Below are 26,242 nucleotides of genomic sequence, written 5' to 3'. Positions count from 1 at the left end.
TGAGTTCTAAGGAGTGACACGTTCACCTTAGAAGCTCAGCCCGGCCACGGAGGATCTTCACCCTGCCAGAGGGAAGTGCGTATTTCCCAGGAAGACTAGAATCACAGCTCTGCTGGAGACCGCTGCCCAGTAGAGCCATTGCCTCAGGATCTATGGGACTCGCTCTGGCCTCTCCCTCAGATACCGGAATCTGTGGGTGCTCAAGTCCTCTATGGCACTGGTAGCAATGAGATACTTTTGTGGAGGGGCGGGGGGGGGGGGGGGGGTCACTGCAACAAGAGGAGCTGTATTAAAGGGTCGCAGCATCAGGACCGATGTGAGCCACTGCTCTATGGGAAATGGTGTGGTTTCTGCACCTCGCCCATGTACATCCTCCCCTATGCTTTAAATCCTCCCTCAGCAAGTTGAAATGGTGGACAGGGTAAGTGCTGCGCCACAGTTGCTAGCCTCTGTCCTTAGGGAGCTGTGGCGATGAGAGAGAGCAGTCCATATATTCCGTGCAGATTTTTTTTTTTCTCAGATATTTTCGCTCTGCAGCGGGTGACTCCACAAACGCAGTACAGGGGCTCCGGGAACCTAGCTGCCTGGCCTTGGCTGTGTTGGGAAGACACTGAAGCAGCCATTGTCACTGTAGCATGAGATGGCATTTCAGTCTCGGGGCCTCCGGTCTCCACTGAGGACAGCGTGTTTGCCAACTCATCTGCATTCCTGAATTCCTAAAATCCTCCATCTCTCTCTCTCTGTAGTTTCTGGTTCCTGTCTCTCTTTCTTCCTTCTACCTCTTCTTAGTGACTTGCAGTCTGTTCCTAAAAACTGCACAGCTAGGACCCAGGTACTCACAGGCTGTGTTCAGGAAGATTTAACTACTAACAAATTGAAGACGTTAAAAAAAAAAGTTAGCTGCGCGGTGGTGGTGCATGCCTTTAATCCCAGCACTCAGAAGGCAGAGGTGGATGGATCTCTGTGCATTCGAGGCCAGCCTGCTCTACAGGCTACACAGAGAAACCCTATCTAAAAATAATAAAATAATAATAATAATAATAAACAATCATCATCATCGTCATCTGTACCAAACATGGAGGGGTTTTTTTCTTGTTATTTCCTATATATTATATATAGTATGGTGACTATTTACACAGCCTGTATCACATTAGGTATTTGTAAGATATTTAAAGACGATTTATAGTACTTAGGAAGATTGTTATATGTAAATAATGTTATATCATTTTGCATGAGGAACGTCAGCATTCATGGGTTCCGGGACCAACCCTCCATAGCTACTATGACTTTCCATGGCCTCCTAAGTAAAAAGTGGCTCTGTTACCTTGTCAGAATACAGAAACGCTCTGCTGGTTTGGGGTCAATGAGCAAAATCACACAGCAGCCCCCCCTGGCTGGGAGAGTTTGACAGAAAGGCGTTTCCTAGGTAGGAGCTGGTTAATTCTAGAATCAGGTAGGCCGGGACCTCCTGCAAAAATAGAGCACTAGAGCTCATGTCATTAAATGCACCGCTGTAGAGCTCTGGACCCCAAATAGTGGGAAGAATTAAGTTCACGCTAAGCCCAAACATTATTGCTCCGACCACATTGCCAAGGCTTAAGCTTCCTGCACTTTAGAGGGTACTAAATCAGGATTAAAGGCAAGCAAAGCTGAGCTCCTAACATGAAAGCCGGGGCACACCTGTGTTAGTTATCCAGCAATGCCAGGGTGGGGGCGGGGCCTCTTATCCCTAAGGCACATCTGGCTGTCCACCTGACCCCACTTCACAGGACAAGACACAGGTGGCCAAGCTCTGAGAGCCTGCACGCTCTTCACTAGGTGAGGGCAGCAGTTTTTGGCAGCTCACCTGTGTCCCTGACTTTCTGAAATCCTCTCCTCTCTCTCTTCTCTCTCTCTCCTCTCTCTCTGTCTCTGTCTCTCTCTCTCTCTCTCTCTCTCTCTCTCTCTCTCTCTCTCTCTCTCTCTCTCTCTGTCTCTATGTGTGTGTGTGTATATATATGCATATATATGTGTTGTTTCTCTGGGAATTGTCTCTCCCCTTTCTCCGCCTCATGCTTAGTGACCTGCATAAGGTCCTTCCATGGGGAGCTATGAGCACTGTGCAGTTTTATTCTCCGTAACTGTCAGGGCCCCATGTCACACTCTGTTTGGGTAAATGCTCTCACTGCGTGCCAAAGTCACTTATAAACTGCAGAATATTCCATAATTTAAGATTGTCCTAGCTTGATCTGCCATTGCCGGACAAATACCATGACCAAAATCAACTTGGAAAAGCGTTTATTTTACCTTAAGGAATCCATAACTGGGAAAGAGTTGGGGCAGGAACTTACAGAAGAACTCACAGTTGGGGTGGGGGAGGGATATTGCTTTCTGGTTTTGCTTGTAGGCTCTTGCTAAGCTGGTTTTCTTGTACAGCCCAAGACCACCTGTCTAAGCAGTGGTACTAACCACAGTGGGATGGGCCGATCTGATCTAGGTAATTAGTTAACCAAGATTTTTCTCCCTTTAGGTGGTTTCAGGCAGACAAAGCTAATTAGGACAAAGAGTACAGAATAGTTGCTACTATGAGGGTCTGAGGCTAGCAGGCTGGCTGCTTTTGCTGATAACACATTCCATAGGCACAGGGAGTCGTAACCATTTCACTAATTATTGGTGTCTGATATTTGCAAAAGATGGGTTCCATTGCTAAGAGTCTTGGTGAGCCAACATTGAAAGGCCTAGGAAAACTGGTTGGAGAACCCCAAAACACCTTGCCTTGGGTTCTAAACCCTGGGGTTCACTGGGAATGCTGAGCTCAACCACTTCTGGACATCCTGTTCTAGAAGAGACACGAACGTTGTCCAGGGTCTTCTGCTCAGCTCCTCTTTACTTGAGATGTTGCATTCTCTGTACACGGGGGCACAGTCGTTTTGAGAATTACAGACCACCCAGGAATCTGCCCTCCTACAGCAGAGGTGGCGGGATCTGGTTGCATCCAGGCCCTAGTTGTACTTTGTCACATCTGATGACTGTTGCTCTAGGTCACTGCTTCTTACCCTCTCTGGAAACCACTCCTGTCAGGCCTCAGCAGGCAGTAAATCCCATGCACATCGCACCACCTCCGTGGGACCACCTCTCTTATCCAGCCACTGCACTACAGGTCCAAGGGCTGGCTGTGAGAGGGCTCCTACTAACATACTTTCCATGGGATGGTGTGTGGTGACCAGGCTCCACTCATATTTCTGAACACAGCAGGGGGCCATCATGAAATTTCTGGGATTTTTTTTTTTTTGAGAGAGAGAGGGTTTCTCTGTGTAGCCTTGGATGTCGTGGACTCACTTTGTAGACCAGGCTGGCCTCAGAGACAGGGTTTCTCTGTGTAGCCTTGGATGTCCTGGACTCACTTTGTAGACCAGGCTGGCCTCGAACTCATAGAGATCCACCTGCCTCTCCCTCCCCAGTGCTGGGAATTAAAGGTGTGAGTCACCACGCCTAGTGAAATTGCTAGGATTTATTCCAAGAGTGTTACAGCTTTCCCAGAGGGATCCCGAGCCCAAGCTGGGGCAGGTTAGGTTTGAATGTGAGGTACTGGGGTTTCGGGGATACACAGCAGTGTCTTATATAGATTGTGTCTTGAAATGTCCACAAAGGACCATGGGTTGAAGACCTGCTCACCAGTCCATGGGCTCTTCAAGTGTGGCATAGTAGAAGGAATCAAGTGTGCCTTTGGGAGGTGACATTACTACCCTCCCCATTTCCTTTCTATCTCTGTGCTTTCTGGACACCATAGTGTGAGCAGATGTCCTTGACCACACGTTCCTGCTATGACACTGGCACCTCACCTCAGTCCATGGACTGAACCCTCTGCTAAGCCAAAATCCATTTTTTCCTTTATTAAGGTGATTCATCTCAAGCACCTCGTCATAGTGACAGAAAACTGACCCACATTGCCACCAGGTAATCGTGGTAGGTTAATGTCTGTAGTCCCATGTCCTGTGATTACAAACATTAGCAAGTCCCTTTCACCAGGAGCTGAAGAGGGAGGAGTCGGGGGGAGCAAGGGTGTGTAGGATTGGATTGTGATACTCAAAGGCTTGGTTACCATTCCCAGAATGCATGGAGGTGACTAACACACATGGCCAGGAAATCGCCGGGTCACTTAGCATGGAGGAAGGCCCGTGTCTATCTACAGATGTGGGTTTCTGGAGAGGAGGAAGGCGTGAGCTCATTCTCCAATCGATCAGCACTCCTCTGGAATCATGTGACATTGCATTGTTGCCTCTTGTATTAGTCAGGTGGGGAAATGTTCTACCACAGGTATTCTCAACCTGTGGGTCGTGACCCCCTTTGTCAAAACTCTATCTCTGAGAAATGTTTACATTGCAATTCATAACCATCAAAATTACAGTTATGGAGTAGCAACGAAGCCAGGAGATGGTGGCGCACAGCTTATATCCTAGCACCTGGGAGGTAGAGGCAGGCAGATCTCTGAGTTCGAGGCCAGCCTGGTCTATGAAGTGAGTTCCGGGACAGCAAAGGTTACACAGAGAAACCCTATCTTGAAAACCCAAAACCCAAAAAAACAACAACAAAATAGTAGCAGCAACAAAAATAATTTTCTGCATAGAGGGTCACCACAACACGAGGAACTGTATTAAAAGGTCACACACAGCATTGTGAGGGTTGAGAACCACTGCTCTAACACAATTAGTATAGTGTGTCCCTGCCCTCTACAGCCAACAAAAGGCCCTTGTGTTGGGAGGTCGGTCCCCAGCTTGTGGCATTCTTTTGCGATGTTCTGGACAACTTCAGAGGTAGGACAGGCCTGGAGGAAATGGGTCACTGTTAGGAAGTGTTGGGGGGCATTTGGGCCCTGGCCCCTTCCCTGCCTCATCCTAAGCCTTCTCTCTGAAATGAGGTGGGAAAGCATCTCTGTCACATGTTCCTGCCACCTTGATGCACTTGCCTGACAACATGTCCAGGAGCTCGGAGACAAGTGACCACAGACTGGAACCAGGAGGCAAGGTAGATTCTTACCTTTTTGCCTCTAAATGGCCCTCCCTAATGTTTGGGCCATGGATGTGGGACACCAACCAACACAGCTAATCCCACAGACTGGGGCTAAAACAACAGAACTTACTTGCAGTCCTCAGTGCTGGAAGCCCAAGATCTAAGAGAGTCTGCAGAGCTGGTTTCTCCTGAGGCCTCTATCCTTGGCTTGCAGATGGCTGTCTTCTGTAGACCCAGTTATGCCAGGAGTGGTGGCGCACGCCTTTAATCCCAGCACTCAAGAGGCAGAGACAGGTGGATCGCAGTGAGTTGGAGTCCAGGACAGCCAAGGCTAACACAGAGAAACCCTGTCTCAAAAAACCAAAAAATAAAATAAATATAATAATAATAATAATAATAATAATAATAATAATAATAATAATAATAATAATAATAAACCTAGTTATGGTGGGAATGTTTTTGTTTTAATCCCAAGCTTTGCTTTCCTAGATGCCTAAGCTGGCCTGGTGAGGGGGCAGAGTCTGCAGCAGAGGGAGGGGTTCGCCTGTGGCTTGGTTGCTGCCATGATAAAGCCCCTTGAGGCCTGGCTTTGGCTGCTGATGTCTGGCCTCTTCCTAGTAAAGTGTTGTTCTTGTTGTTGTCGGCATCCTCCTCCTCCGTTTATTTATATTTATTTTGTGTGTGTGAGGTGGTGTTTTGCCTGTGTGTGTGTGTGTTTGTGTGTGTGTGTGTGTGTGTGTGTGTGTGTGTGTGTGTGTGTGCATGCCCACATGCACAATGTGCATGAGGTGCCTACGGAGGACAGGAGAGGACGTTGGAAACTCTGGAACTGGAGTTAATGGTGGCATTAGCTTCCATGTGGGTGCTGGAAATTGAAGCCAGGTCCTCTGCAAGAGCAACAGTGCTAGTAATGACTGAACCAGCCCTCCAGCCCTCCAGCCCAACACCGTATTTCTGAGATCAATCCCACCCACCCTCCACCCACACACACACCATGGGACTTTGGCCTGGTTTCCTGTCACTGAATATTCCGGGGTGTCCTCTCTCTCTCTCCCCTTTCTCGTGGATCACTCTCACCGTGTGTATCCTGTCAGCATATCACCTGATTCTCGCTCGAGATGGAAAAGAAGGAAACCTTCTTCAGTGTCATCTGGTCCTTACTGCCACTGATCACACACGTTGGAGGCTTTTGGTGCACACACAGAAGAAAAGAGGCAGGATTCACCAGGCATGAAGCCTTGTACCATCTGAAAGCCCCTTCTGCAGAAAGCAAACACCAGCTGTATTAGTTACACTCCTTCTATCACTGTGATCAAACACCATGACCAAGGCAACTCATGAAGAAGAAAAAAAAAAGCTTCATTGGGCTTACAGGTTCAGAGGGTGTGATGATGGCTGATCACGGGTGTCAACCTGACTGTGTCTGAATCAACTGAGCCCCTAGCAGCTGGGCACAACATGAGGGATTTTCTTGACTGGGTCATTTAAGGTGGGAAGGCTCACTCTAAATCTGGCCCACACTTTCTGGTAGCAGCCCACATAAAAGGATGTGGAGGATGGAAACTAGCTTTCTGCCTGTTTGCCTTCACTCTGGATGGCAAGGTCATCTACCCTGCTGCTGAGATACTTCTTTGCTGGTATTAGAACCTACTTCTTTTGGGATTCCAGGGTAGACTGAAGACCAACTGAGACCTCCAGCCTTGTGGATTGAACAGTTACTGAACTTTTGCCCTTTCCTTTGAGAGACAGATGTTGTTGTAGTAATGGTAATAATTTACTAATAGCCAAGCCACAGCCTGTAAGCTACTATAACAACTTCCTCTTTAATATCTATTCATTCTATTAGCTCTGTTCCCTTAGGGAGCCCTGACTAACTAGTATAAAGTGCTAGAGGCCATGGTGGTCCATGATGGTGGAGCGAAGACAGGGCAGCAGAAACAGCTGAGAACTCAAACTATGAGCAGGAAGCAGAGAGAGCGCACTGGGGGTAGGAGGCTTTTGAAATCTCAGAGCCTGTTCCCATGACGACCCTCCTCCAAAGCCACACCTCCTCATCCTTCCCAAACAATTCCACCAGCTGGGGACCAAGTATTCAAATATATGTGTTAGGTCTCAAACCCCAGACAAATGGCTGAGGTGTCCATTAACATATCAAATCTGATACTTGCTGCCAGGTTCTCCCTGTGTCTCTACTTGTTACAAGGCACTTCTGGGGGGCCCGCCCCATCCATCCCCTACCCAAAACTTCTCCAGCCCAGGGGCTGGGTTACCCTTCCCCCAGCTGCCCTTCCCTGCATACGCCAACCATTTTAGCTATCTGGTCTTTTTGTCTACCCTTTACCCTCTTGGCCTCTTGGCCTGGCTCTCCCCTCCCCCCTCTCCTCACATGGCCTGGCTCAGTTTGGTCATGTTCACTCTGGACTCTCCCAGACGTCCCTGCCTCTTAGTGTGCTCTCCCTTCTATCCACAATAAACTTTCTCCTCCACCCAACCTAAGAGTAGTTATGTTCCTTTCTCTTCTTTTATTTCTATTATTATTATTATTATTATTATTATTATTATTATTATTATTATTATTATTAAGGCTATGGGAGACAGTCTCCATCTACACCAACTTACAGATACATCATTATGTGGACGGCTTAGGCAGAGGACACACACATGTGAGAGACTCGGTCTGAGCTCCACTTGCTCTGTGGACTCCTAGGGGTCAGGGCTGCAGAGCCCCCTGGCCATGCACTCATATACCCCTCAATTTCGTTTTGTTATGTTTTGGTTTGGGGGCATGTGTGTGTATGTATGTATGTGTGCCTGTGTGTTTGTCTGTATGTGTGTATCTGTGCATGTGTTTGTGTGTCTGTGTATGTTTTTGTGTGTCTGTATATGTGTGTTTGTGTGTGTTTTGTGTGTCTGTGTGTACCTGTGCAATTGTGTGTCTGTGCATGTGTTTGTGTGTTTGCACATGTGTGTGTGTGTGCGTGTGTGTCTGTGTGTGTGTCTAGGCTACAGGATAAACTCAGGTGTTATCCTCAAAAATACAACCCATCTCTTTTGAGACAGGGTCTGTCATTGGCCTAGAGTTCTGAGATGGATGGATGACCAAAGAGCCCCCAGAGAAACCAGTGCTGGGATTATGAGAACAGAGTACTACATCTGACTTCAAAAATATTCTTTAAAAAGTTTCTTAATTTATTATTTGAGAACTTCATACATGTATGCATTTTGATGAAATCTACTGTTCTCTCTTCTCCCCAATTTCTCTCACACCCCTTCATCGCTTTTCCCTCCCAACCTCATGTAGTCTTTTAAAAACCCACTGAATCCCGATTAGTGCAGCTGTCAACCCTCATGAGAGAAGCTGCTTTTTGCAGTAGATGACAAATAGTACATCTGACGTTGTTATGTGGCTCCTGGTTTTATGTGACTCAGGTCCCCATGTCTGAGAAGCAGACATTTTAGTGGGTGAGCTATTTCCTAGCCCTCCCTCCACAGTTTTGCTTCCTGCAAGCAGTAGCCAGGCTTCAGGCTCATCCCCACCACAGCTGCAGAGCTGAGTAATGGTCATTTGCTCACACACAGTGAGTGTGGTGAAGTGGACAGAGCCCTCTGGATGGCCATGTAGAAAAGGGAAGTGCTGGGTCACCCTGTTGTGGCACTTGCAGTGACTAAGGGCTGGCTGCTCCGTCATCTCCCTGTGTTGGCTCCTGGGATAGGCTTGCATGGTTAAGACGAAACCGCACTTTTGTGCACAAGATCTGCACACCGCCCACCTTCGACTGTGACAGGATCTAGCAATTGTGCTGTCTCCATCAAGAAGAGAAGTAGCGGAGGAGCTCATCCTGAAGGCAGGACGCCATTCAGGTGACTGCTTCAAAGTGCTGGCTGTTGACACCTAGCCTGAGGACAAGCACCTCAGAAAAGAGACACCTATAGCAAGCTCACTTCGCTTAGAGCGTTGGACAGCTCAAGCTTGCTGGAAAGTCTCAAGGCCCTGTTCTAAGTGCTCATCAAATTCATAGCCCTACAATGACACCAAGTACCAAGGAATACTGTGAAACCATTGCATGCACCTCACCAGCTGGACCATTGCCTATACCAAACACCTGTGTCCCACTAGCTGCACCCTGCCGTTTACAATAAACACTTGTATTCTGCCGTCTCGCTGTCCCATACTTTCTCTACCAAAGGCCTGCACCCCACATCTGCGCCTACTGCTTACACCAGCACCTCCTCTCCACCATCTACACTTAATGGTCTATACCCAACATCTGATCCAACTATTTGTCTCTACTTCTCATACTCTGATGTCCATACTGCGCTGCTCGATCAAGGCTGATGGCAGTGGGGACCAACCCTCAGAATTAGTGTGGGCTCCTGAAGAGCAGGACAGCCACCTCCACGGTTTTCAGTCTTTGATCTTCATGACTCCTTCACGGTATGCTGGGACCTCCTCTCCTCTAGAAGAGTTGGGCCACCCAGCTTGGCTTGCACATGATCTCCTGAAGGTCTTGTTAGCACCCCATTTCTTTCTTTCTTTCTTTCTTTTTTTTAAGATTTATTTACTACGCATAGTGTCCTGCCCGCGTGTGTGCCTGCACTCCAAAGAGGGCACCAGATCTCATTATAGGTGGTTGTGAGCCACTGCGTTGTTTCTGGGAATTGAACTCAGGACCTTTGGAAGAACAGACAGTGCTCTTAACCTCTGAGCCATTCCTCTAGCCCAGCACCCCATTTCTTATCAACACCCCAAGATCATGCTTTGCTTTTTTTTTTTTTTTAGACAAGGTTTCCTTATGTAGCCATGGCTGGTTTGACACTCACTATGCAGATTAGGTTGGCCTCAAACTCCTGGAGACCCAGCTGCTTCTCCCTTCTGAGTACTGGGATTAAAGGCGTGCACCAACACGCTCAACCTGAACTGGAGACAGATGCAGGACTGTGCTCCGGGGCTACTGTCAAGGTCAGCTGCAGGAACTCTGCTGATAATACCCTGTTCTGCCTGTCTCCTGCCTTCACCCATGAAGCTCTCCTTCAAGGGAGCCTTGCCCTTTGGCTACGTTTTGCATCCTGGGAGACTGTGCCCAAAGAGAAGTAAAACTTTGCCATGGGAACGTGTGGCCCCAAGGATGTCACAGACCTCTGTTTCATCTGGAAACAGGAACCAGCCTTCTAGTTACGGAAAGAGAGACAGAGGAGGGGCTTACTTGTGACTTTACTAATTTGCAGTTTTCTTCACACTCCATCAGAGGCGATTCTAACCAAGAATCCCCACTTGGGAGTTTCTTGGCCCATTAAAGGGAAAGTTCCCAGAAGAGGCCACTCTAATAGGATACAGCGTGCTAGCAGCATGCGCCATTGACTGCCAATGAGCCTGAGCCTTCACACTCAGTGATGTTGATCCAGCTTCATTTGGGACTTAATGAAAATGGGAATTACTTGAGAGGAACAAAATGCACTCTGTGGATTCCCACCGAGAGACTTAAACAGCACATTTGGAAAAAAAAAAAAGGAGGAGGAGGAGCCACATCCCACTGAGTCTGTTGTCTCCCAAGTGGGACCAGGGAAGAACAAGTCACTGCAGAACAGGGAAGCCACAGATAGGGCCAACCCACCAGAAAAACAAGGGTGGGTCCTCTCAGGGCTCCTGGGTGCCCAAACACTCCCACATCTCTGGGAAGGACATAGGCATAATGATGGAATTGTCTTGTTTTCTGTATTCATCAGAAAGAGTTGTTGGGGCCTGGAGAGATGGCTCAGAGGTTAAGAGCACTGGTTGTTCTTCCAGGGGACCTGAGTTCAATTCCCAGCAACCATGTGGTGGCTCACAACCATGTATTATGAGATCTGGTACCCTCTTCTGGCATACAGGCACGCAGGCAGGCAGAGCACTGTATACGTAATAAATAAATAAATCTTTGTTAAAAATTTAAAAGATGAAAGATTTAAAAAGAAGCTGGGTGTGGTGGCTCATGTCTTTAATCCCAGCACTCGGGAGGCAGAGGCAGATGGATTGTTGTGAGTTCGAGGCTGGCCTGGTCTACAAAGTGAGTCCAGGACAGCCAAGGCTACACAGAGAAACCCTGTCTCAAAAAACCAAAAATAAAGAAATAAAAATAAAAAGAAAGAAAGAAAGAAAGAAAGAAAGAAAGAAAGAAAGAAAGAGATGTTCTACTGGCTCTTATTAATATAACTAGACCTGACTTCCTGTTTACATTAGATGCTTTTGGTTTGTCCTTTCCTGCTTCTCCTTAAAAAGTCCAATCAGACATTCTGGAAATAGCAAAAGAACCCAGAAAGGTATAAGGTGAAAGGAAACTGGTTATGGTCCTAGGCCGTGTGCTTTTTGAAATCAGCATAAGGTAGGAGAGGCAGGCTCCTCCTCCCTCCAGCCGAACCCTGAGTTCCACCCCTGCCATGGTTGGAGTTCTAAATGTCCCCCCACAGAATCGTAGTTTGAGCATCTGGTCCCAAATAGCTGGTGCCATTTGGGGAGTCTGTGGAAAAATCAAGAGGGACGACGCATCTGATGGAAGTAGACTCCTAAGGGTGGGCCTTTGAAGGTTGTATCAAGCTCTCCTGGGTCCTTCCTGGATGTCTGCCTCTTAGTCTGGTGAGAAGGGAGCAGCCTCCACCACAGAGGCCAACCACTGGGAGCTGGGCTACTCCATCACCGCTTCACGGACTGAAGTCCTCTGAACCTGCGGGCCAAAACAGGCCTAGCCCCCTCACGTTTTCCTTCCCAGTATTATCATAGCAACAGCTTCCATTTTTTTTAAATCTAAAATACCCCCTCTGATCTCCGCCCCCCCCCATAATGTGAATGCATATAGTCCCAAATGTATGGCACCGTTATGAAGGCTGTGGGGCTTTTCGGAGGTGGGGGCCGGCCTGGCAGACGTCACGCTCTAGGGTGGGTCTCTGAACCGCTCCCCTTGCTGCCGTTTGCAGGTGAGCATTCCAGCCGCAGTGGGTGAATTATCCTCCTAATCTTCCCCACTATGACAAACTGAAACACCTCTGATACCACGCACCAAAATAAGTGTTTCCTTCCTTAAGCTATTTCTATGAGCTATTTTGTAACAGTGATAAAGAGAGCAATACTGAAAACTGGTTCGCCATGAAGTAGGGCCAGGGCTGTGATGAACCTGACCCTCAGATATAAGCTTTTAGAGCCAGTTTATGTAGGAGTGTAAAGAATTTGGAGATGTGAGCGAGCAGGCTCTGGCACAGTGGTTCTCAACCTGTGGGTCCCGACCCCTTTGAGGGGCCAACAGTTCTTTTACAGGGATCGCCTAAGGCCATCAGAAAACACAGGTATTTACAATTCATAACAGTAGCAAAATTACATTTATGAAGAAATAATGAAATAATTTTGGTTGGGGGGGCAGGAGGTCACCACATCATGAGGAGCTGTATTAAAGGGTCACAGCCTAGGAAGGTTGAGAACTGGTCTGAAATGTTATAAACAGAGCTTAATGGGAAAATGCAGGTGGGATTAGGAAGACCAGAGAACTGCTGGAAGTGCAGGTGACAAAGATTTCTCCTGGGGCTTTGAATGGGGCAAGAACTCTGTCACTGAATGGACAAGCCGCTATTTGTGTTATATGCGCTCTTGTAGAAGAAAACTTCTGGCCGTTTGACCCCGAAAATCTGAGTGAAGCTGAGTTAAAAGCAATGGATTAGTTTATTTGGCATAAGAAATTCCAAGACTGTGGTGTGGTGTTGTCATTTTTTATTGCTTTTAGTCAGATTTACCTTGGGAATCTGGCAGGGGTGGCTGGGGGACAGAACGGAAAGATACAGAGGACACGCAAGGTGTTGAAGAAAGGATCAAAAGTGCATTTACAATTGAGGACAAGGTAAGTATGGGCAAACCCTCTGCAGATTTGTTTTTTTCTTTTGAGAAAAAAGGGTTTCTCTGTGTAGCCCTGGCTGTCCTGGAACTCACAGAGATCTGTGTCTCTGCCTCCTGAGTGCTGTGATTAAACTGTTCACTCTCATACCTGGCTTGACCATCTGCAATTGTTAAAGAGATTAACGCAGGCTGGAGAGATGGCTCAGCAGTTAAGGGCACTGACTGCTCTCCCAGAGGTCTTGAGTTCTATTCTCAGCAACCACATGGTAGCTCACAACCATCTATAATGTGATCTGATGCCCTCTTTGGCCTGCAGGTGTACAAGCAGGCAGAGCACTGTATACATAATAAATAAATAAATCATAATAAAAGAGATTAATGCATTAAACAGAAGCCACATGCTTTGTATTGGAACACTAGAAAAGGTGTGTCAAGGCCACATGGTACGGAAATGTAAACTCATTTGAAAATATTTCGGTGGAAAAGATGGGGGGGGGAGTTGCGTGAATAGGAAGTGTCCGGGATGTCCTGCTGGAAAGGGGTCAAGCAGGGAAGCATTTTTCTAGGCTTACCATGCAGTCACTTACAGACCAGTGCTACCGAGGTCAAAGGGGAGGTGGCTACTTCTGGAGCTAGCTGCAGAAGCTGGGATCAGCCTTGCGGGATGCAAGAGCTACAGGTTCACGGGGGCCTGTACCAATATTCTAGAGGGAGGGAAGCCTGTGAGGACAGGAGATACGTAGCATGGTCAGATCCCATCATTTACTCAGCCCTTGAGTAGGTGACAGGCAAAGCTGTGACAGTGAAACCTAAGTTTCGTTTAAGATTGCAGGACGCTGGCAAACTGGGGTGTCTCCTCAGGGATGGTGTGAGCACTGAGTGGCGCTGACTTGAGAGGCAATGTTCCACATTCAAATTATAACAAGGACTCGTACAGCAACTCAAAGGAAACAAACACCAACGCCAGGCCAAGTGCAGCAGAAATGTAGCAGTGCAGATCAGGGGCCCTGCTGGTGATCGGCACCCTGGGAAAGGGCTTTCCTTCCCCAGCAGGTCTGAGAAGACACACCCCCTTTCACTTCATGGCATGGAGGACATCTTGAAGGGGGAGAGATGGCTTGCACCAGCAAAGAGGATCCCACCATGTCAAGAGCTCATCTCAGGAAACTTCTTTGTCCCTCCGAGTCTGTGACACCAGAGAGTGGACAGCACAGTCAAGGAGGAGTACACCCATGAAGCAAGTGTACTTGCTGCACAAGTTCGGAGCCCAGGAAGGGCTGGAGAGCTTCTCCCTTCTAGAAACAACAGCGGGGGCTGAAGAGGTCCTTCTGTTTCCTCAAGTAGCACCCAAAGGGTCCCACTGGAGACTATGTCGCATGAGAAAAACAAAAAACAGGCAAACTGAGACAGCACAACAAAGGCTCTGAAAAATGTCACCAGCCACAGCCCACAAAGTAGGTCACACCTGCAATGATGAACCTAAACACAGTCACTGCCTACTAATAGAAAAAGGCTGGGTATGGCCTGGGCTCTTCTCACAGGAGAATCAACATTCCATGATAGAAAAAAAAATCTGTCATTTCAAGTACCTGGGGGGAGGGGGAGAGGGAGAGAGAACTTGACTCTAGCACTGAAAAGAATCAGATCTTGGGATTATTTAATAGAAATATTTTAAGCAGCATGATCAAAAATGATTCAATAATTAATTGCAAGCTTCCTTGAAACAAATGGGGAAAATTTTTTAAATGCTTTACAAAGAAATAGAAGTTATAAAAGTAACCAAATGTTAATTATAAAACTGAAAAGTGACAGCAAGAGGGACAAAAAATTCACTCAATGAATTTAGCTGGTAAAATAAAGACGGCAAGTGGATTGATGAAACTTATTCAGTCTGAGCAACAAAGGAAATAAAAATAGCCTGGGAAGATAAAGAGAATCTCCGAAACTTGTGGGAATAAAACAAAAGACCCAGCGTGCTCTTGGGAGACAGCTCAGTCAGCATGGAGGCGGGAGTCCCATCTCCGGGACCCACGTTTAAAGAGCCAGGAGTGGTCATGAGTGATTGCAAGCCCAGCCTCCCTGAGGCAGAGACAGGAGGATGCCTGGGGTCCACTAAGTAGCCACTCTAGTCTACTGACAAGCTCCAGGCCAGCGAGAGAAAACGAGGTATTTGGTGTCTGGGGAAACACCAAATGATGATGGAACAAACGGTAGGGATGGAAGCTTCCCTAAATTTGTAGAGAGATATGGATTTGTAGATGCAAGAAATTCCCAAGCTGTAAGCTGAATAACTCAGGAAATGTTGTCATTTAGCTGTTGAAAGTCAGACAGAAGGAGAATCAATCGCGAGGACAGCGGAGGAAGGGTGACACCTTATGCACAAGGGCAACGTACTAATCTATTGCTAGCTTCAGAAGAAAGTTTGCAGGCCAGGAAGAAAAAGAATTATCTACTTCAAGCAATTATCTACCGTCAAATAAAAATTCTGTATCTAGCCGGGCATGGTGGCAAATGCCTTTAATCCCAGCACTCGGGAGGTAGAGGCAGGTGGATCTCTGTGAGTTCCAGGCCAGCCTGATCTAGAAAGTGAGTCCAGGACAGCCAAAGCTACACCTGTCTCAAAAACAAAACAAAAAAAACCAAACAAACAAAAAACGTATCTAATAAAACCATTGATTAGAAATCAGGAAAAAAATTAAGACATCCCCAGAAAACAAATGATTAAGGAATATATCATCACTGAACTTGCTATATAAGAAATGCTAAAAGGCTGAGTGTGGTGGTGCACGTCTATAGTCCCAGCACTCAGGGAGGCAGAAGCAGGCAGACCTCTGTGAGTTTGAGGCCAGCCTGGTCTACAAAGGAAGTCCAAGATAGCCAGAGCTATCTAGAGAAACCCTGTCTCAAAAAAACAAAAACAAAAACAAAAACAAAACAAGAACAAAAAAACAAAAACAACAACAACAAAAATGCTAAAAGGACTATTTGTTGAAGCAAAAGGATGCAGAGCAGTAACACAAAGTCATTGGAAAACAAAAGCTTTGTTATAGGCTTGGAGAGATGGCTCAGAGGTTAAGAGCATCGTCTGTTCTTCCAAACGTCCTGAGTTCAATTCCCAGCAACAACATGGTGGCTCACAACCATTGATAATGGGATATGGTGCCCTCTTCTGGCATGCAGGCAGAATACTGTGTAAATAATTTAATTAATTAATTAATTAATTAATTAATATGTTTAAAAAGCTTTATTATAAAGGTAACATGTAAACAAATTTTAAAAATCTGATCTGGATGTGGTAGTACATACCTATAATCCCAAAACATGGGAAGCTGTGGAAAAGGATTGTGAATTTCAGGCCAGAATAGTAGTGTTACAGTGGAACATTGTGATGGGCCAAAGGAGCACTAGATGGCAAAATGCATAATTGTGGTGGCACAGTGAAGAATTATAATAATGCAGTGGAGCAAAGTGTCATCACAATTCAAAGGTATGATGTCGCTATGAACCACTGTGAGATCACAATTCACAATTGTGATGGCACAATGAAGCATTGTGGTGGCACAGTACAGTGTAGTGTTGGCACAGTGGAACATTCACATATAAAATGCAGCACTGCGAAGGTTATAGTATACCATTATGATGACAGATGAACATTGCAATGGCTGAATGGAGTACTGTGATATTATAAATTAGCATACGAGTACACAGTAGAAAACTATGATGTCACAATGTCATTTGTAGTGTAAAATGGACCATCATGGTGACACAATGAAATATCATTATGACACAATGAAGCGTTGTGTTGTCACCATTCAGCTTTGTGATGCCACAATATTGCATTGTGATGACACAATGGAGCACTGTGTTGAAACAATGGAACACTGTGATGTCACAGTGTCCTACTGTGATAGCAAAATGGAGTGTTGTATTAAACTGTAATGGTGTAATGCAGCATTGTGGTGACACAATACAACATTGAGATGTCACAATTCTCATTACAATATCATGATGTACTATTGTGACAACACAATGGAGCATTGTTTGGGACAAAATTCAGGACTGTGATATCATGTGTGGCATTGTGATGCCACAATAGAGCACTGAGGTGAAACTAAGGTTCAATGTAATGAAACTAAGCATTGTGGTGTGACAGTTCAGCAGCTTAATGGCACAATGGTGTATTTTTCTATCACAGTGTAGCATTATCATGGCAAAATTGGACCACCTTGAAGAAACAATGGAATCTTCTGATGCTGTGATTTAGCACTAGGATGGCACAATGTACTACTGCGATGGCAAAGTGGAGGATTTTTATGGCAAAGCTTTAGCATTGTATTGCTACAACATAGATTGTGGTGGTAAAATGGAGCCCTGTGATGGCACAATGCAACACTATTATATTAGAGTAAAGCATTTCAACGTCACAGTAAAACATCGTGATGACACAATAGAAGTCACAATTCATCAGCAGGATATCACCATGTAGATTGTGATGGTATAAATTATATGGCATCCACAATATTGATTTATAATGGCACAATGGAGCACTATGAAGACAAAGCATACTACTGTGAAGGCATAAAGAACATTGTGAGGACAAAATTCATGATTGTGATATTATAATGTGGCACTAGAATGCCATAATAGAGCATTGTAAGGAAACAAAGAAGCATTGTAATGCCACAAGGCACTTTTATGATGGCAAAATGGAACATTGTCTTTTTTTGGCTTGGTTTGGTTTGGTTTATATTTTGGTTTTTTGAAACAGGGTTTCTCTGTGTAGCCTTGGCTGTCCTGCACTTGCTTTGTAGACCAGGCTGGCCTCGAACTCACAGAGATCCATTTGCCTCAGCCTCCCATTGTTGTTTTACCAGACAGTATTTTGATGTCACAATAGAACATTGTGATACCACAATGCAGCTTATGATGGTAAAATTGCAAATTGTGCTAACATAATGAACCACCATTATGACACAGAGAAGCAGCATTCTGATGTAACAGCTCAACACTGTGATGACACAGAATATTATTATGATGGCACAATGGAGCACTGTGGTAGAACAACTGAGAATTGTTTTGGGAAAACGTAGCATTGTGATAGCACAAGGCAGCATTGTGATGTCACAATGGAACATGGTGAAGTCTGTGATAGCACAATGGAGAACTGTGAAGTAACAATTCAGCACTGTGATGGAACAATGGAGCACTATGACGTCAAAATATAGTATTGTGGTAGTTCAACAAAACATTGTGATAAAACAGTGCATCACAGAGAGACCGTCTCGAGACCCCCCCAAATGCATTGTGGTGGCCCAATACAGTTGTGATGTCATAGTAGAACATTACGTTGTCACAAAGTATTGTTACAGTGACACAATAAGGCATTGTGATAAAACAGTGCAGCATCGTGGTGGCAGAATTCTGCATTGTGAGAAAATACAGCCTTGTGATAATATGATACAATATAACAATGGCTAAATGGAGGAATAAAGCATTAAAGTTTAACACTGTGATGTCATAATTCATGGCAGCATCCTCACAATTCACAATTGTGATACTACAATGCAGCATTGTGATGGCAGTTTGCAGCATTTTTGAATGCTGAGAAGCCGCAGTGAAGCCCTGTGATGGCAGATGGTCCGTTGTGGTTTACAATATAGCATCACAATGACAGAGCCCTGTGACGGCTCACTGGAGCACCGTGCTGCCAAAAATCAGTATGATGGCAGCAGACTGACTTGAGGCATCATAAATCAGCTCTGTGGCACAGTGGAGAAGTTTTTACAAAAAAGAATGGAGCCTCGCCCCTAGTCCTTCCTGTAGCAGGCCGCTTGCAGGGGCCTCTGCTTCCTCTGTTTTCGTTCCCTGAGGACTCTGACAAACCTCTCAGCAAGCCCAGCTTTCCTACTCCCCATGGACCCTCTCAGCCTCCCCGTTTCTAGCCCACTCCCATTCCTTTGTGTCAACCCCCAATACCTAGAAACACAATCTGCCTGAGACCCTCAATGGCCATGCTTGTCAGGAACTCAGACACACTCCCTAACAAGCATCCCACAGCCTCCGCACTTCCCAGAGATCCAGAGAAGGCATCACAAACCAACGAATGGAACACCCACCGAACAAAGGCAAGACCAGATACCTACACCTAGAATTACAATTATCCCAAGCACAGATGTCTAAGCACCAGTGCAAAACACAGTCATTAACACCCAAGACAATATGTCCCCACACCGGAAACCCGCGACAGCAGACTCACAGGAAATGCAGTATAGCTGAAGCACAAGAGGAGGACTTCAAAACAGCTGCAATGAAGATGTTCAAGGATCTGGAAGAGGCTATGAATAAATCCTTAAAGGAAGTCTGTGGAAATACAAACAGTGGAAGGAAGCCATGAAAACAGTCCATAACGTGAAAGTAGAAATTGGTAAAATCGGAAATAAAAAATTTATGAAGTCAAACAAAACCCTCAGTGTCAATTTCACCATCAAAGTTCAAGAGATGAAAAGAGACTCTCAGGTGCTGAGGACAAGATAGAAGAAATAGATACCTGTCAAAGAAATGTCAAACTTTAATAAAAATAAAAAAAAAAAGGAAAAGGAAAACCAGGCATAAAACATCCAGGAAAATCTGGAACACTGTGAAAAGACAAAATCTATGAATAATAGGAATATAGAAAGAGAAACACAGATCAAGGGCATAGAAAATATTTTCTTTCTTTTTTAATGTGTGTGGGTTTTTTTTTCCAAGACAGGGTTTCTCTGTAGCCTTGTCTGTCCTAGACTCAATTTGTAGACTAAGCTAGGTCACACTCACAAAGATCTGCCTGCCTGTGCCTCCCAGAGCGCTGGGATTACAGGTGTGTGCCACTGCACCCCCCCCCTTTTAGATTTATTTATATGTATATACATGTTCTATCTTCATGTACACCTGCATGCCAGAAGAGGACACCAGGTCCCTGTTTAGATGGTTGTTAGCCACCATGTGGTTGTTGGGAATTGAACTGAGGACCTTTGGAAGACCAACCAGTGCTCTCTTAACCTCTGAGCTATTTCTCCAGCCCCAGAAAATATTTTCAACAAAACAATAGAAGAAAAAATTTCTAACCTAAAGAAGGAGGTGCTTGTCAAGGTATAAGAAGCACACAGAACACCAAATAGACTGGAAAAAATTCTCCTCAGCACATAGTAATCAAATAATAAACATACTGAACAAAGAAAAAAGTATTTTAAAAAACTGCTAGGAAAAAGACCACATAACATATAAAGGAAGATGGATTATAGTAACAGCTGACTTTCCAATGGAGACTCTAACATCCAAAAGGGCTTAGACAGATGTGTTGCATGCAAACTCTAAAAGACCATAGATACCAGCCCAGACTACTATACCCAGCAAAACTTTCAATCATCATAGATGTAGAAAACAAGATATTCTATGATAAAGTCAAATTTAAATATCTATCTACAAACCCAGCTCTACAGAAGGCACTAGAAAGAAAACTTCAATCTTAAGAAGCTACCAGACACAAGGAATAAGTCATCTCAGACAAGCAAATCAAAAGAAGAGGGGAAACCCACACATAAATAAAATAACAGATATCAGTAAACACTGCTCATTGATAATTCTCAATTCCACAATAGAAAGGCACAGATAAACAGATTTGATTGAAAAATAAGATCTAAGCCGGGCGGGGGTGATGCACACCTTTAATCCCAGCACTTGGGAGGCAGAAGCAGGTGGATCTCTGTGAGCTCGAAGCCAGCCTGGACTACAGAGCAAGTTCCAGCACAGCCACGGCTGTTATACAGAGAAACCCTGTCTTTAAAAACAAATAAACAAAAAAAATCCATCTTTCTGCTACATCCAAGAAACACACTTTAATGTCAAAGATAGAAATCACTTCAGGGTTAAAAAAAAAAAAGAATGGGAAAAACAAAAGATATTCCATGCAAATGGACTCAAGAAGAAAGCATATGCTGCCATTTTAACATCTGACAAAACAGACTCCAAACCAAAACTAACCAGAAGAGACAGGGAAGGATACTACACACACATCAAAAGGAAAAAAATTCACCAAGAGAATGTTGCAATTCTCAACATCTATGCAGTAAACACAATGGCAACCAACTTCATAAAAAGAAACATTACTACAGCTAAAGTCACACATTGACCCTCACACAGTGATAGTGGGAGACTTCAATACCCAACACTCACCAATAGACACCTCATCCAGATAATGTGTGAAGGTGTGTCTCTATATTCAATTGATTACTAACCTGGCAGAGAGCTAGGTACTAACGGGGTCTTCGTTTTGTTATTTCTATGATCCATCACTGCTCTTATAGTTCGTAAATACTCCTCACTTGCCTATTGGTTGAAATAAAAAGCTGTCCACCCAGAGCTGAGCAGGAAGTAGAGGGAGGAACTTCCGGGAGAGAGAGGGACTCTGGGAGAAGAAAGCAAAGGCAGGAGATTCGCCGATGAGACAAGGAGGTAAATGGACATTAGCAGGAGCAGAAAGGTAGAGCTAGGCACACGATGGGACATAGTGGCAGGATTAATCATGTTAAGCTAGAGAGGTAGCTGGGAATCAGCCCAGCTCAAAGCCCTAAGCTTTAAAACGTTAAAAAGCCTCTGTGTCATTGTTTATACAGCTGGTATGTCTAAAAGTCCTGCTATAAAAAACTAAACAGAAAAGTGCTATAGATAACTGAAGTTATAAACCAAATGGACCTAACATATTTATAGACCATTTTGACCAAACACGAAAGAATAAACCTTCTTCTTAGCATCTCTGGGAACTTTCTCCAAAACTGACCACATATTTGAACTCAAAGAAAATCTCACTAGATACAAAAACACCCTATATCCTACCTGACTATGATGGATTAAAGCTGTGTACCAACAACAGAAACAACAGAAAGCTTACAAACTCATGGAAACTGAACAACTCTACTGAATGAAAAATGGTTTAAGACAGAAATTAAAATTTTTTCAGAGTTGGATGAAAAAAAGCACAACATAATCAAAATTACAAGACACAATGAAGGCAGTTCTAAGGCAAATTTATAGCACTAAATGCCCACATTTCAAAAAGTGAAATCTCATATTACCAATTAACAGCACACAAAAACTCCAAAAAATAAAAAATAAAAGAAATTATACCCCCAAAGAGTAGACATCAAGAAATAGTCAAACTCAGTGCTGAACTAATTAAAGCTAACAAACAAACACAATACATTGACTCCAATGAAATGAAGTTGATTCTTTGAGAAAATCAATAAGATTGATAAACCCTTACCCACATTAACTAAAAGACAGAAAGAGAAGATGAAAATTGATAAACTTGGAGATGAAAAGGGGACATGACAACAGACATTGAGGAAATCCTGAGAGTCATAAGGACATACATTAAAAAACAAAAAACAAAAAAAAAAACAACTTGTATACCACCAAATTGGAAAACCTAGAAGAAATGGGCAAATTTCTTGATATATACCACCTACCAACGTTAAATTAAAATCAGATAAACGTTAATAGGCCCATAACCCCTCACAAAATAAAATCAGCATTTAAAAGTTTCTCAAGGGAAAAAAATCCCAAATCCAGACATATTCAGCACAGATTTTTTAAAAGATTTATTGACTTATTACTTATACAGTATTCTGCCTGTGTGTAGGCCAGAAGAGGGCACCAGATCTCATATAGATGGTTATGAGCAACCATGCAGTTGCTGGGAATTGAACTCAGGAACTTCGGAAGAACAGCCAGTGCTCTCAGCCTCGGAGCCATCTCTCCAGTCCCTTCAGTGCAGAATTCTACCAGACATTCATTTACACCAACACTCCTTAAATTAGTAGTAGGAAGGCTGCTTAATATTTTTTTATTCAGGTGCATAATTGTATCTCAGTAATTTGTTGATGGTGCTGTTCATTCGCTGAATTTTTAATTTTTTGTTTTCTGCCATGTAGCTGAGACTGTGCTGAATGCTGGGAATATAGCAATAAGCTATATGTGTGTGTTTTATGAACAGTATTTATTGAGTATCAATGTGTATCTGCAGCATACATCTGTGTGTCCTTACTTTCTTCTTAGAACTAGTTCTTAAGGCTAGGCATTGTGGTGCACGCCTGTAATCCTAGCACTCTGGGAGGCAGAGATAAACAGATCTCTGTGAGTTTGAGGCCAGTCTGGGCCACAGAGTGAGTCCAGGACAGCCAAGGCTACACAGAGCAACCCTGTCTCGAACCCACCTACCACTCCCCCGCCAAAAAAAAAAAAAACCCTAGTTCTTAGAATTGGCTGGTCAGTGAGTCTTTTTCTGTTGGATCCATATTTATTACCTAATAATTCTAGTAAAGGTATAAAATAGTAAAGAAAAAAAGAAAACAGTGGAGCATCATGATGTCACAATGGAGTATTGTGGTGGGACAATTCTGCAATGTGATATCAAAATTGAGCATTGTGTTGTCATAAATCTACATTATGATGACACCGTGATACATTCTGATGAAACAGGAGACCGTTGTGAAGGTACAGTGCAGCAGTATGATGTCATAATGTAGCATTTGGTAACACAATAGACTTTTGTAATGGCATAACATACTATTGTGATGGCACACTGGAGCACAGTAATGACAAAGTGGGTCAATGTGATGATACAGTGCAGAACAGTAATAAAATAACGATGTCCTGTGGTGAAACTATGGAGCATAGTGATTTGACAATTCAGCAAAGTGGTGGCACAGTGGAGTGTCATGTTATTACAATTACATTTGTGATGGCACAGTGGAGCATGGTGATGACACAGCAAAAGATTGTGATGTTCCAGTGTAGCTTGTGATGTTGAAAGGAACTGTTTTGATGGCACAATGCAACACTGTGATCAAACAGTAGAACATTATAATGTCATAGTTCATTGTGTCAAAACGCTGCATTCTAATAGCATAATGGAGCACTCTGATGAAACAAAAACCACTGGGATGAAACACAATGGACCGTTATGATGTTGCAATGTACTAATGTGGTTCCAATGGCATTGTGATGGCACACTGCAGCATGTGCTAATATTTTGGAGAAATATGATGTCACAATGGAGCATTATCAAGTCATAATTCAATACATGCCATTGTGATGATACCATGTAGCGTTGTGAGGACAAAATTAAGTTTGTGATGTTACAATTAAGCAATTTGATGGCATTTGATGGCAATTTGATGGCTTCTGTGGTAGCACAGTAGAGAATTATAATGGCAATATTCAAGATTGTGGTGTCCCAGTGTAGCATTGTGATGGTGATACTCATCAGTCTTATGGCACAAGAGTATTGTGATGACACAATGTCGCTTTGCTGTGATACAAAAGTGCTGTGATGCCACAATGTCATGATTCTACATTATGGTGATACAATGTACTACTATGGTTAAAAAAAATATGGAGCATTTGATGAAAAAAATTATGGAGAATGTGATGTCATACTTCAACTTGTAATGACTTCAAAATTATGATACAAAAAGTGCTGTGATGTCACAATTCAGCATAGTAACGTCATGATGATACACTGTGATGACACAATGTCCTACTGTGGTGGAAAATATGAATAATTGTGACATCATGGTTTACTACTGTGATGGCACAATACAGTATTGTCACAGTAGAATGGGACACTGTAATCTCACAATGAAGCACGGTGCTGTCATAATCCAGCGTTGTGTTGCCAGAAGCAGCACCATAATGAAACAATACAGCATCGTATGGCACAATATAAAGTTGTGATGTCACAGCCTAGCTTGTGATATTGAAACAGAGAATTGTGACATCATAGTGCAACACTATTATGAAATGATAAAGCATTGCAATATCACAATACAGCACTGTGATGACACAGTAGAGCAATGTGATGTCACAGCATAGTCTGCTCATGAAATAGAGCATTGTGATGGCACAGTGACACACTGTGATGACAAATTATACTACCGTGCTAGCATACTGGAGGACTGTGGTCTCATGGTGTGCTATTGTGATATGAAAAGGAAGCACCTTGATGGCAAAAATGGAGCATCATAAAGACACAACACATTACTGTGTTAGCTCAATGGAGAATTGTGATGAAACAATGGGCCATTATGATGTCACAGTGTAGACTGTGATGGTAAAATGGAGCCTTGTGATGGTACAATGCAACATTGTGGTGAAACAGAGCCACACTGTGACATCACAATTTAGCACCATGATGACAGGATGGAGAACTGTGATGGCATGTGGTAGCGTTGTGACATTAAAATGTTGCTTATTGACTTATCTGAGGCTTGAAGTGTTTCCTGGCCAGAGAAATGGAGCCGGAACAGAGAGAGAAGGAGCCATGGCAGCCATGGGCTTTGAAGAGTTCTCAGCACCACCAGCCTCAGAGCAGGCTTTGCAATCCTGTTTTGTGGTCACATCCTGAAAAGTGAGCTAGAGACAGAAGTGGAGTTAGTGTCCAGTGGTCTGGGTGGTTCAGGACTCAGAGGAGGATGAAGAGGAGAGGCAGCCTGGGGTCGCAGATGTTGCCAAGAGGAAGTAAATCAATCGAATAGGAACTAAAGTATCAAGCTCTAGGTCAGCACTTCCGGGAGATGGAGCAGGTAGATGAGCGAGTCTTGAACAGGTTCTATCAGACGCAAAGAATAGCTCAGAGCCTCCAGCAGGAGCACAGGTTCCTCACCAGGGTGCTGGACTCTTATGGGGAGAGACTACCAGGGTATCCAGTTCACCATCGTGTTAGAGAATGACATCAGCCAAGCCACAGAGGTCACCACCACCGGGCAATGCTGAGAATGAGCCTCCCAAAAAAGAGGGACTTTCTCCACCCCAAAAGACACCTGCACCCCTAAACTCCAGAAGCCTGACCCATGGCAAAGGTCTCAGTGAACAAAAGAGGCAGCTGGCACCACTGCTGAGGGCTTTGTTGCCCCCAGAACTGGCCCTAATGCAAGTGGGAACCAAGGGCTGGGGCCAAGACATAATCAAGGATATGAAAGACTTCAGCTTTGAAGTAGATGAGGCTTTGGATTCAAGTTGAGTTTCTTGAGGGCCAGACAAACTGCTACCATGCCCTATTCTAACTGGCCCACCCTTTTACTAACCCTCTCTCCCCAATAAGCACACTCCCCTCATTTGAAAAAAAATGTGCTTTGTTATGGTACAATAGAGCATTGTGTTAACACAGTGCAACATTATTTTGGCACAATGAAGCACTGTGATGTCATAGTTCAGCATTTGGGACACAATAGAGTGCTGTGATGACACCGTACATTATTATGATACAGTATTGTGCTGATACAAGATCACTGTGAGGAAACAATGGAGCATCATGATGCCACAGAGTACTACTGTGATGTCAAAATGGATCACTGTTATAAC

The 26,242-nt window shown here is 44.3% G+C and overlaps 1 long non-coding RNA gene and 1 pseudogene across 5 annotated transcripts in view; one reads left to right on the top strand and one right to left on the bottom strand.

The window, feature by feature from the left end:
• Window positions 1-4,615: 4,615 nt before the first annotated feature.
• Window positions 4,616-26,242, bottom strand: part of LOC311582765 — a 38,194-nt gene continuing 16,567 nt past the window's right edge. The window contains exons 2-5 of one of the 4 annotated variants that reach the window (XR_014774219.1): window positions 19,101-19,204; window positions 6,067-6,249; window positions 5,120-5,251; window positions 4,616-4,804 (exon numbers count right to left, since the gene is read on the bottom strand). This is a non-coding gene — a long non-coding RNA (uncharacterized lncRNA). Of the gene's footprint in view, window positions 4,805-5,119; window positions 5,252-5,713; window positions 5,877-5,982; window positions 6,250-19,100; window positions 19,205-26,242 lie in introns of those variants that run through there. The other 3 variants (XR_014774220.1, XR_014774221.1, XR_014774222.1) reach the window with 3 other exon arrangements.
• On the top strand, window positions 25,071-25,964 carry LOC311591863 (TCF3 fusion partner homolog; annotated as a pseudogene). Its single transcript has one exon. The product of its transcript is annotated as a TCF3 fusion partner homolog (transcript).

Source organism: Acomys minous (assembly GCF_964271855.1).
Source record: "Acomys minous genome assembly, chromosome: 2".
In the NCBI taxonomy this organism is placed as follows: domain Eukaryota; kingdom Metazoa; phylum Chordata; class Mammalia; order Rodentia; family Muridae; genus Acomys; species Acomys minous.
The sequence above is the reverse complement of the archived record's forward strand: the minus strand, read 5'-3'. Positions and strand labels throughout refer to the sequence as shown.